Genomic DNA, 10,249 nt, shown 5'->3' on the forward strand with positions numbered 1-10,249 from the left:
TGTTTCATATTTTCCAAACAGCCATTGTTCAAGTATAGGTTTTAAACTGTTTTACTTGAGATCAAAGGTCTAACTCCCTTCCCTTGTATCCCTGAAGTTAGTAACTGTTCTGGCCACAAAGGGTACAAACAAATGCAACACTGACTTCACCTCAGATTAAAAAAAAAATGGTTTCTGGCCTCTGAACAAGAATGTTTTAAAAACACTCTGAAAGGAAGTGGTTCACAGATTGATGTGGGAGAATGAAGGGAGCCTTTTAAATGGGCCTATCAATGGTATTGCAACCTGCATCAAATTAGGCTGATTTAGTTCCACAGTTTTTGGAGGATTATCTCACAACTTTATGTTCTTTTCCAGAATTCAAATTTATCTAGCTTTAGTCATAGGATGATTTCAGTCACTCCTTAAGTTTCATTCAGCACCCTTTCATTCAGTATACTTTATGGTTTTTTGTATAATCCAATGTAATTTAATGATGAAATAATTATCTTTTATTATCTTTTTCTATTTGAAAGAGTTACAGAGGGAAAGGGGAAAGAGGGAGAGAGAGAAAGAAAGAAAGAGAGAGAGAGATAGAGAGAGAGAGAGAGAGAGAATGAGAGAGAGGTCTTCCATTTGCTGGTAGACACCCCAGAGGGCATTAACAGCCCAGGCCAGGTCAGGCCAAAGCCAGGAGCCTGGAACTCCATCCAGGTCTTCCACATGGGTGGTAGGGACCCAGACCTTTTTCTGCTGCTTTCCTAGACCATTAGCAGGAAGCTAGATCAGAAGTGGAGCAGCCAGGACTTGAAACGGCACTAATATGGGTTGCCAGAGTCATTGCAAGTGGAGGCTCAATTCGCTGCACCACAATGTAGGCCTCAGTTATCTTTGTATTATTTTATGCAGGAATACTTTGTGACTTTGACTTCAGAATCCCTAATCTCCCCATATTCTTTATACATTTTCAACCTTATATCTAAAGTTCTTAGGAAGCCACAGATATTCCTCTGATCTACTCTGTTCCAGCTTCAAGAAGCAGCCCAAACTGTCCTCTTTTAAGAAGTCTTTTCTTGGGGGCTGATGTTATGGCATAGCGGATAAAGCCACGACCTGTAGTGCTGGCTTCCCATATGGGCACAGGTTTAAGTCCAGGCTGCTCCACTTCCAATGCAGCTCCCTGGGAAACCAGTAGAGGATGGCCCAAGAGCTTGGGCCCCGGCATCCTCATGGGAGACTTGGAGGAAGCTCCAGGTCTTGAAAGTGTGGGGATATCTAAGTATATTTTACTGTGTGCATTCAAATAGATCTATTTAGAATTCGTCACTTATAAATTAACATGATGAAACCTCTATTGGATTTAGAAGTGTTACAAAATATCAAGTCACTAAATTTTATTATTGTAAGGTCAGAAAACCAGGCCACTTAAACATATAGAATAGATAAAATTCAAATTTTTAAATAAGACATCCAATTTTACAAATATTTCTGAAGGTTGTTTTAAATTTATATTCTTACTTTCTTCATTGTATCTGTGTTCTTCATTGTTTCTGTTAAATTAACTTTGTTCTAGTTTTTCTTGTCTGGTAATATTTTCTGAGCTTGTTATTGGAATTACATTTAATTCTAAAATCTCCTAGACTAAAAGGAAAGAAACAATGCATCCATCAACTGATGACTGGATAAAGAAATATGTTCGTGTGTGTGTGTAACAGAATATTATTCATCCACAAAAAAAGGATGAAATCTTGCCATGTGCAACAACATGGATGGAACTATAGATGATTATGTTAAGTAAAATAATAGACAAGTACCACCTGTCCTCACTTATGTGTGCTGTGTAAAAAAGTTGATCTCATAGATGTTCAGAGTAGTCCTGTGGTTAGTAGAAGCTGAGGAGAGCAGTGGGGAGGAAAGGATGGGGAAACCTGCATAATGGTACTGTTATAGTTAAATAGGAATACAGACTTCTTGTGTTTATGGCACAGTAGGTTGACTACAGAGAATGATAATGCACCATATACTTTTCTGGGAAAAAAAGGTTAGAAAAAAGGGATTTTGATGACTTTTTAAGGAGATAGATGTATTTACCAGATTTGAACATGACCCCAATGTATACATATATCAAAAGATTACATAGCACACCACATATATGTACAGTTTTATATGTCAGTTTAAGAAAAGAAAAAATACTTAAGAACAAATTTAACAAAAGATGCAAAGGTTATATTGTGAAGACACAAATAAACAAGACATCCTACTTTAAGAATTAGAAGACATAATATTGCTAAAATGATAATATTACCCTAAGATACCTACAAACTCAATGTCAACCCTAATTTTCATGTTTTTTCCTAGGAGTGCATCCATGTCACAGCATCCTGCTAACCCAGGGCTGCTCTCAGAACCTGATACAGTCCACTGTCCACAGCACACTCTGTCCTTTCTGTTGAGCCACTGCACACAGATGAACAGCGTCCAAACTATCTTTTGAGGGTAATTTAAAACACAATGAGGGGCTTTAGATGACCACACCCAGCTTACCAACAAGCCTTAGAGTCCAGGTTCCAGGGAGACAGAGTCCGGATCACGTGACTTTTCTACTATTTATGTGATTAGCCTGACTTGTTGCATTCAGTTGCAGGTGTTTCTGGCTAAATCTTTTGATGAGGGTTCCAGGAACCAAGGCCACCAAGGCAATGGCCAGCAGCTTAAAGGCTGTTTCCCAGGAGAAAAGTGCATCCAGGGAGGTCAGGGTTGACAGGGTGGAGCCTGTCTGCACACAGATGAAATTGTACGGGATCAAGCCGATAAGAACCGAGAGGAAGAACTGCGCGATGGGGATTTTCAGAATCGGGGCAGAGAGGTTCAAGAACCAGTTCGGTGTCATGGGGAAGAGTCTCAAAAACAGTAAGAAAAAAAAAAACAAGCTGTTTCTGTTCTCCTCCACCTTCCTCTGCAGCAGGGCCACTTTATCAGGAAAGTAGGAGACCACCAGCTGTTTGCCAAAAACGCTGGAGAGCAGGTAGCAACACGTGGCGCCCACTGAGGTCAACACACAGCACAGCAAAAGCCCCAGCCATGGCCCAAACAAGGCACCAGCTAAAACGTTCAGGAAGCTGAAGCCAGGGATGGCAAAGGCCTGTTTGTAGAGGTAGGCGCTGCAGAAGAGCAGGAACACGTAGGCCTGGTGCTCCTTCCGTTACTCTCGAAGGACCTCAGAGAGCTCCCGCAGTTCGGCCAGGTCAGAGGGGAACCACAGAGATCTGCCTTTTTTTCCAGAAACTGACAACCCACGAAGGATACGAAATCACAGTTAGAAGTAATAGATTCGGGGCTGGCGCTGTGGCTCACTTGGCTAAACCTCTACCTGCAGCGCCGGCATCCCATATGGGCGCCGGGTTCTAGTCCCGGCTGCTCTTCTTCCAGTCCAGCTCTCTGCTGTGGCCCGGGAAGGCAGTGGAGGATGACCCAAGTGCTTGGGCCCTGCACCCGCATGGGAGAACCGGAGAAGCACCTGGCTCCTGGCTCCTGGCTTCGGATCAAGGTAGCTCCAGCCATGGTGGCCATTTAGGGGGGTGAACCAGCGGAAGGAAGACCTTTCTCTCTGTCTCTCTCTCTCACTGTCTAATTCTATCAACTAAATAAATTTTTAAAAAAAGGAACAAATATTTTTAAAAAAGCGAAGTAATAGATTCTAGTGTACCACACACAGTGGTGCTACTGTAGTTCACAATCATGTGTTATATATTACATAAATAACTGGAAAAGAAGAGCTGGTATACCGCAAACATAGATAAGGAAGGGACCAGTGCTGTGGCTTACCAGGCAAAGCCATGGCCTGCAATGCGGGCATCCTCTATGGGCACCAGTTTGAGTCCCGGCTGCTCCACTTCTGATCCAGCTCTCTGCTATGGCCTGGGAAAGTAGTGGAAGATGACCCCTGCACCCACGTGGGAGACCTGGAAGAAGCTCCTGACTCCTGACTTTGGATTGGCACAGCTTGGGCTGTTGCTGCCAGTTGGGGAGTGAATCAGTGGATGGAAGACCTCTCTCTTTGCCTCTTCTTCTCTCTCTGTGTAACTCTATCTTTCAAATAAATAAATAAATCTTTATAAAAAAGATAAGGAAATAGAAATTCTTACTGCTTGATTTGACCAGTTTAAACTGAATGCATGTGTTAAAACATTACATTGTAGCTCATTAAAATGTACAAGAATTATAAGTTAATCATTTTTAAAAGTAAATGAAATTTATTTTAAAATGATTGAGATGCTAATAATGACTTTTATTATAAAATTAAGATAAAGTTTTATACTTTGTTTTAGTAGTTGTTTATTTTCATTCTCTAAGTACATGTCATTTTTATAATAGAAAAACAATAAAAGTTGTATAAAAAAGACAAAAATAAAGTCATTACTCTATGGGGATACATTGCTTCCAAGTACACGGTTTTTCTTGGGATAGATAAAAGGTTTTGGAACTGGATGGAAGTGCTTGTACAACAGCATGAATGTAATAAAGATTACTTAGTTGTAATCTTTAAATAGTTCTTTTTGTGTTGTGTGAATTATGCATCAGTTAAATAAATTAACGATATGATCCTAAAGTATATGTGGAAATGCAAGTGACACCAAATAGTCAAAAAATGTTGAAAAAGAGTTAAGTAAAAGGATTTGCATATCTCAATTTCAAAATGAAATTGGACCCCCATCTCACATACACAAAAATGAACACAAAATTGTTTAGTTTTAACTATAACAAAAACTTTTAGGAGAAACCACAATGTAAATCTTCTTAATCCTGGATTAGGGAACAGTTCTGAGCTATGACACCCAAAGCAAAAGTAACTAAAAGGAAAAATATAGGTATGTTAGACTTGATCAAATGAAAAAAATTTTTAGTGCCAAAGGACCGACATCAAGAAATCTATACTGGGGCCAGTGCTGTAGCACAGTGGGTTAAGCCACCGCCTGCAGCACTGGAATCCCATATGGGCACCGGTTCAAGTTCAAGCTGCTCCACTTCCAATCCAGCTTCCTATTAATGCACCCATGTGGGAGATCCAGGAGAAACTCCTGGCTCCTGGCTTCTTTGGTTCTGCCCTAACTTGGGCCATTGCAGCCATTTTGGGAGTCCACCAGTGGATGGAAGAGAGCTTCCTCTCTTTCTATCTCCCTATGTAACTCTGCCTTTCAAATAAAATAAATAAATATTAAAAAAGAAAGACAATACACAGAATGGGAGAAAGTATTTGCAAATCATCTATTTGATAGGTGTCTAATAGTGCCCATGATATTCAGAACTCTCATAACACACAACAGCAAAATATACAATTTTAAAAAATGAGTGAAGTACTTGAATAGACATTTCTACAAAGAAGATATACAAATGGCTAATAAGAACAGGAAAATATATTCAGCACCATTAACCATCAGAAAAATGCAAATCAAAACTATAATGCAATACTGCTTCAAACCCACTGGGTGCTTATAACAAATAAGACAATAACAAATGTTAATGAAGATGCCAAGAAAGTGAAATATTTTGGGGAATAAAAAATGGTTCAACCACTGTGGAAATTAATTTGCCAGTTTCTCAAAGTTAAACATGGAATTACCATATGACCTAGACATTCCCACTATGACTGTAGATAATTCTCCAAACAAAAAATTGTATATGAATATTCATACCAGCATTATTCACAATAGTGAAAAAGTGTGAATAACCCAAATATCCATCAAAAACAAAATATGATATATCCATACAATAGGATATTATCTGGCAATTTTTTTAAAAAAAGGAAAAGGTGTACAACATGGGTGAAGCTTGAAAATGGAGTTCACAGTGAAAGATGCCACACATTGTATGCCTGTATTTATATAAAATATATAGAATAGGTAAATCGATAAAGAAGGTAGATAATGATCGTCAGGCACTGCCAGAGGGGAAAATGGAGAATTACAGCCAATGGATACGAGGTTTCTTTTTGAGGGTATGAAAATGTACTGGATTTCACAAACTTGTGAATATCCTAGTAACCTCTGAATTGTATATTTTTAAGGGATAATTTTACTGTACAAAAATTTTATCTGAATTTTTAGTAAAAATGAAAGATAGTTAATACAATTCATGTACCACAAAATGTTTCAGACCACACATATGATGGTAGTCCCATAAGCTTATAATGGAGTCAAAAAATTCTTATCATCCAGTGACTTCATAGCTATGATATTATTGTAGAACAGAACATTACTCAAGTATGTGTGGTGATAAGGGTGTAAACAAACCTACTGCTCTGCCAGTCATAAAAAAGTATAGCACACATATTCAGGTGCAGTATATAATACTTGCCGATGATGATAACTAGTTTATGTACTTATTAACTACATTTTATTGTTATTTTAGAATGTATTGCTGCTTATTATTTTTAAATATCTGTTTACTGTAAACCAGTACTCCATATTATGCCAGCAGTCTCATACCTCTAGTGAGTATTCTGTATTTTGGTTGAATCAAGAGACCATGTGGAGTGACTGACCCATACCATCAAGTTCTGTGTAAGTACATCCTATGACATTTATATAAAAATGAAATTGCTTAATGATATATTTCTTAGGATGTATCCCATTCTTAAGGAATGGATGATTGTTTATAAATTGGAAGATGTACATGAGGAAAAACTTATTCAATAAACTCAAAGAATATGTTTAAAACTAAAGAAGGGGTGACACAGGCTTCCCATTTTGAGTGTTGGTTCGACTCCTGGCTGCCCCACTTTCTATCCAGTTCCTTGCTAATGTGTTTGAGAAAAGCGGTTCAAGATGGCCCATGTACTTGGACTCCTGCTACCTATGTGGGAGACCTGGTGGAGTTCCAGACTCCTAGTATTGGCCTAGCCGAATCCCAGCTGTCACAAACATATGGGGAGTGAACCAGCAGAGAGACAATCTCCCTGTCTCTCCCTCTATTTCTGTAACTCTGCCTTTCAAATCATACAATAAATCTTAATAAAAATGAAGGAAATACTTATGGCCAAAGGAAATTCAAAACAGCAGTATACAAAATAATGAAGTAATTGGCACCTAGAATTGCATTTTTAAAAATTACAAGCAATATTTCTCTTGTCTCTACAAGCTGAATGTACAACACTGAGACAAAACACACATGTGCAGTAAAAACTCCTTGTGGGCAGGGATTACTACTAAATTACTTTTGACTCTGAAAAGGTTATGAGAAATCATATTTATTCATTTTTAATGATTGGTTCTCAATCATCTAAAAAAGAATTTCTGAAACTATTTAATGTGTTGTAAGCAATTAAAATAGCATCTGGCTATTTAATCTGAAGCATCGCTTTTGGAGAAACAACATTATGCATTTCAAAATGGCAAGGAAAATAACAAGGAAAGTACAGAGAAATCAGGGTTCATTAAAAAACAATAGTTTTTTTCTTCCAAAAGACAAATAACCAATGGAATTCATTATTGAAAAAACTTCACTAAATATAATGGCATGGATTATTTGAACAACCAACTTTTTTTTAATCTAAGCTATCATTCAAATAATATCCTTAAATAACTAAGAGATTCTTCTTTCTTAAAACACCTGTTAATTAACATTAAGGTGAAAAAGGAATTCCCTCATCTAGTTTTAAATGTGTTCTATTTTGTTAATGGTTCAGTTAAGCTAAAGCTTTAAAATGAACTTTCAGTTCCTGTGTTACTTTTGGTCCATGCTCTTTCTTGATAAGGAATACATGGAACTCTATTTGGTGAGATTATTGACAGATTTGATGGATCAGTGGTCTGAACTGGTGTACTAAATCCCAAAGAATTACAAGAATAAAAAAGTGAAATTTTAAAAATAAATAAAATTGATTATTTATATTTCACTAGGTTAAAAGAACGCTTGCATCTTGTTCAGAAAACCCTGCTCTATCTACACAATGTCAAAAAAATTGATGAGAACAGAAAATCTTTAGTTATCAATGAGATAATATTTTGTGCCTGCGTACCTTTTTTTGTTCCTTCCTTTCGTCCTTCTTTCCAGGTTGCCTCCCATCTTTCCATCCTTTGTCCCTTTCATAAATATTTATTAAGCATGTACCTACTCTAATGCAATGAAATAATTTCACTTTACTTCCCCACAATTGGCCTGTACATATCCACCCAGGAAGAAAGGGTAGACTAAGAAAGAACAGCAGATTGTGGCAATTTTCATTTGTTCTATACGTCTCTCTGTGTTTATTTTCATTATTCTATTGACAGCTAAAGCCTTATTTAATAATCAATTTTCATAGACATGACATAACTTTTAGACAGAGTAGAAATATGCTGTTTGGATTTTTCTTTAATCTGAGCTATTCATTATTTTGATGGGAAAGGCAGCAAATAAAAATACAGTTCTTTGATATTTGTTTTAAATAGCTATTTAATATTTTCCTCAGTTGATTTAAGTTGTTTTCACCTTCTCATTTCAGCTTATAAATGTAGAGGTAAAATCAGAGTATATTGAAAAAAAGGTTTATTATTATTAATTTAGTAGAAAATAGTTGGTGAATATTTGAATATTCCCCTTTCTATTTCCCAAGATGCCCCCACATGTTTTCTACTTTATTGGGGAAACGAAGTCCAGGCTCAGAGTCCCCATTTATTCTAGACTATACTTACAGGGTCAGTCATACCAGATAGAGAATCTGAAAAGTATTGTTTTTCTTGATCCCATCTCTGTTTCCAAAGCCTTTTGGAACTAGACAGATCACTAATGGCTGAGATGATCACATGTCTATGAAGTTTACATTTAAGAGCATTTTTCTACCACAAGTAGGCTATCATCCACTTCTATCAATCTTACTAGCATTATAACCTTCCATTTATAACTTCCTTAAATTGCCATTGAGTCTTTTCTTCTGTAGTAAATGCCAGTATGCTAGATATGGGAAAAGACTACAGTTAATTAATCAAATACAGGCGCCAAAGAAATGTCTGCCTTTTTCACTGTAGGCCTGACCCTCATATCATCAGCAATTTTTATTTGGTCAAGAATAGCACCATAAGGAAGTCCAATCCAAGTAAAAATATATTGCTTACAAAGAATTAAGTAGCTACTAGCATGTCTGCACAGGATACAGAACAGTGGAAATTTAAAAAAAAATAAGAAATGCTTGGAGGGAAGGGAGTAGGCACATCATGATGAGAGAGGAAATAAAGTTTTTACTAAGGAAGAAAAGTAGATTTATACTGAAATCTCTTGTAAGACTCACTAGGTAATGTAAGGACACAGATGCCGAGATAATTCCAGTGAAAGTATAAAAGGAGATATATGTAAATAGGAGGAAGAAGGGAGCCAAAGATAGCCCTCAAAACTTAGCTTGCTGCCAGCTTTGTGCTACACAATAGGAAACTCCAACATGAAAAATAAAAACCCTAAATCCTGTTGTGTGTGTGTGTGTTGGTGGGGGTGGGAGTTGTATGCACATGTATGTGCATGTTTATATGTGCACAAGTGCATGTGTGTATGGACACATGATTATCTATATTTTTTAAAATGTTCTTCATATAAGTGCTAATAAATGTATAATAGTGTTTAAATAAAACAATCTTTGAAATCAGGCTAGAAATAAATGGAGTTAGTAAATGGACAATGCCATATCACCTATTAAAGGCTTGAACAGATGTTAGAACAATTTACAGTAAACAAAGACTTTTGCAAGTCAACAGCTCCAATTTTGCATGAGGATTTTTGATAGTATAAAAGATTTGGACCTCTTATAGTCTTCAGTGGCTATAAATATATGTCCAGTTACATTTCTTTATACCAAGGACATTTGTTACTATTCTTTGATACTGCTAACAGTTGTACATAGCTTATACTCTGGTCAAGGAGAACTGTAGTTATTTGTTAGAATTAATTGAGTAAAATAGCATTTCTAGATGTAACTAGGATTTAGCCAAGTGGACTAAGAATAAAATGCTGTAACAAATAGATTGGCTTTCCAACTGATAAAGGCAGAATAAGAATTAGGGAGAGGAAATAGAAACCAAGTGATCAAGGAGGTTATTGTAAGAGAGTACTAAATTTGTTTCAATATCTAAGCTCAGGTGATTTACATCCTGTTCAAGAAATAAGGAAATGAAATTACCAAGGTGAAATTAATAATATATAGGTAGATATATATATATATATATATATACATATATATATATGTATACTTCACCTAAGTTCATAAAACTGCATTATATGATCTTACAGTACTATAGACTGAATT

The 10,249-nt window shown here is 36.6% G+C and overlaps 1 pseudogene; it reads right to left on the minus strand.

Moving 5' to 3' along the window:
- Positions 1-2,350: 2,350 nt before the first annotated feature.
- Positions 2,351-8,051, minus strand: LOC133752697 (transmembrane protein 41A-like; annotated as a pseudogene).
- Positions 8,052-10,249: the final 2,198 nt, after the last annotated feature.

This window comes from Lepus europaeus, chromosome X (assembly GCF_033115175.1).
Source record: "Lepus europaeus isolate LE1 chromosome X, mLepTim1.pri, whole genome shotgun sequence".
Lineage (NCBI taxonomy): Eukaryota > Metazoa > Chordata > Mammalia > Lagomorpha > Leporidae > Lepus > Lepus europaeus.